Raw genomic sequence first — 2,933 nt, 5'->3', positions numbered from 1 at the left:
GCACAAAGCTTATTTTTTCAAAAAACCCATCCTTTAATTTTTTTATATTTTTTAATGTAAAAAAATGACATAAATCTATTATGTGGCCTGTCCTTTTGACCTATTCAGGTCAAACCACTTTTGGTGAACTCAATTAAACTCCCTACACATTGCACAAAGCTTTTTTTTTTCACAAAAAACATCCTTTAATTTTTTAAATATTTTTTTATGTAAAGAAATGCTTTAAATCTATTATGCGGCCTGACCTTTTGACCTATTCAATTCAAACCACTTGTGATGAACTCAGCTAACCCTCCTACACATTGCACAAAGCTTCTTTAAAAAAAAAAAAATCCTTTAATTATTTTAATATTTTTAAATATTAAAAAATGCCATAAATCTATTATGTGGCCTGACCTTTTGACCTATTCATTTCAAACCACTTTTGTTGAACTCAGCTAACCCCCCTACACATTGCACAAAGTTAAAAAAAAAAAAACATCCTTTAATGTTTTTAAATATTTTTTAATATTAAAAATATAGATTTAAAGCATTTTTTTTACATTAAAAAATATTCAAAAAATTAAAGGATGGGTTTTTTGAAAAAAAGAAGCTTTGTGCAATGTGTAGGGGGGTTAGCTGAGTTCATCACAAATGGTTTGAAATGAATAGGTCAAAAGGTCAGGCCGCATAATAGATTTAAAGCATTTCTTTACATAAAAAAATATTTAAAAAATTAAAGGATGTGTTTTTTGAAAAAAAAGCTTTGTGCAATGTGTAGGGGGGTTAGTTGAGTTCACCAGAAGTATTTCTAAATGTACTATTTTCATCAAATCCAAGTATAGTTAAAGGGCTGATAGAATGATTATATAGGGTATTTTACACTGTTCCTTAAGGTCTCCTAATGGGGTATGTAACATTGGTTGGGCTGAAAATTGCCCGAATGCTATTTTATTAGGCCCTTAACTACCCTGTGAATATGTCTCTATTTGGAACAAGAGCTTTTCTTCCAAATATGGTATGCTCATGAATATTCAGAATGAGCTACGCGCTGATTGGTTTGAGCAAACTACATAGAAACACATGGGAGACTCGACAGCAGGTCTCATTGCAAAGTTATACATTGTTTGTCGGGCTATTACGTTATTAAATCCACTTCTGAGACTTTTTTAAGCGAGAAATCAACTATATAAAGCTCAAATATGGGCCGTTTTACGAAAATTGATGGCTTATTGCAAATTTGGTAAGACTGTGTGTCGGAGTTCAGCTGCCGGTGCTGCCTGTGTTGCTGCCTCGCTGCACGGCCTGCCTTCCTTTACACACCCCGGCCTGCTCTGAGCTCGATTGAGCTCTGTTACGGCTTGCAGCCCACAGCACTCGATACCTGCGCAAAGTCACCGTTTTGGGGTTAATGGACCAAACGCTGGTGCTCTGACAGAGCTCCCGGGCCTGCAGCTCCCCTCTTCCTTCTAGCTAAATGGCCCGTGTGTGACAGTGATAGTGAGTCAGCGAGCTTGTTACACCAGCAATCTCTTACAACAGTTCCAGTTAATCTTGGCTGGCTGTCAGCTCCCTAAAGGTCTTATATAGCTAACAACGGTGTCCGATTTCAAGTTAATGATTTTTTGTGAACAGTGGGGGTTTCGTTAGCTATGACTGTCCCTTCATTCCTAGCTATGTGTAGCTAGCTACAAATCACGGATAGTTAGCTTCATTTTTGGCGTAATTTCTGTATATTTACAGTTTGAATTTCATCACGCCACGTATACAACATTTCCTTAAATGTCTTATAAAGCTAACAACGGTGTCCGATTTCAAGTTAATGAATATTTGTGAATTTCAGAGGAATTCTAGGAGGAGCTAGCTCTCATTGATAGAGCTACATCCAGCCGCAGGCTCTATCAATGAGACTCGCGGACAAGCGGCGTTTATTTCCCCAATCGTTTGTTTAAATAACTCAACACATTATAATTACACACATTAAAAGATTAACTGGAACCTGTTGTAACAGATTGCTGGTGTAACAAGCTCGCTGACCGTGCTCTCACTCACACACACCGGGCATTTAGCTAGCAGGAAGAGGGGAACTGCAGGCCCTGGAGCTCTGTCAGAGCACCAGCATTTAGTAGTCCATTATCCAAAAAACTGTGACTTTGAGCGGGTATGGAGTGCTGTGGGCTGCCAGTCGTGACGGAGCTCCAAGTACCTCAGAGCAGGCCAGGGTGTGTGAAGGAAGGCAGGTCAGGCGGCGAGGCAGCAACACAGGCAACACCGGCAGCTGAATTCCGACACACAGTTGGACAAAATTTGCAATTAGCCATCCATTTTCGTAAAATTTTCGGCCCATATTTGAGCCTTACATAGTTGATTTCTCGCATAAAAAAGTTTCAGAAGTGAATTTTGTAATGGAATAGCAGAGATCTGCACGACCTAGATTCGGAACACTACCTGATCTCAGGTCAGTTGTGTAGCCTATGTAAATGTTGGGGCGTGACCGTTCTCTTAATACACCCATGGGCTGACAAAGGTTCCGGTTTTTGGGAGGTTGACGTCAACTTCCAGCTTTGTTGGGATTCGCCCTTTTCAGCGGCAGTTTCAAAATATGAAATTTTCATAGTAAAGGGGTATCAGTGGGACTTTGAGCTTCTATGTGTCCTATTTACCCACCGAATTGTCGTTATTCAACTATGACAGGGTAAAATTGGTTTTGCATTCTATCACCCCTTTAAGTGTATTCAATTATGTATTAACTTCAACTTAACATCTATTTGACTACACTTCAAGTGTAAATAGTATACTAAAATGGAACAACTTTTTTTAAACTTCAAGTGCACTAAAATACACTAATGAAATTCAAGATTCATGAGCAATCAAGCACACTTACAGTACAATTGCATTGTATTGCTATTCTTATTGAAATACATTTAAAAAGGCATTGCAGCGCAACTTATAGT

The sequence above is a fragment of the Perca flavescens genome, chromosome 17 (assembly GCF_004354835.1).
Source record: "Perca flavescens isolate YP-PL-M2 chromosome 17, PFLA_1.0, whole genome shotgun sequence".
Lineage (NCBI taxonomy): Eukaryota > Metazoa > Chordata > Actinopteri > Perciformes > Percidae > Perca > Perca flavescens.
The sequence above is the reverse complement of the archived record's forward strand: the minus strand, read 5'-3'. Positions refer to the sequence as shown.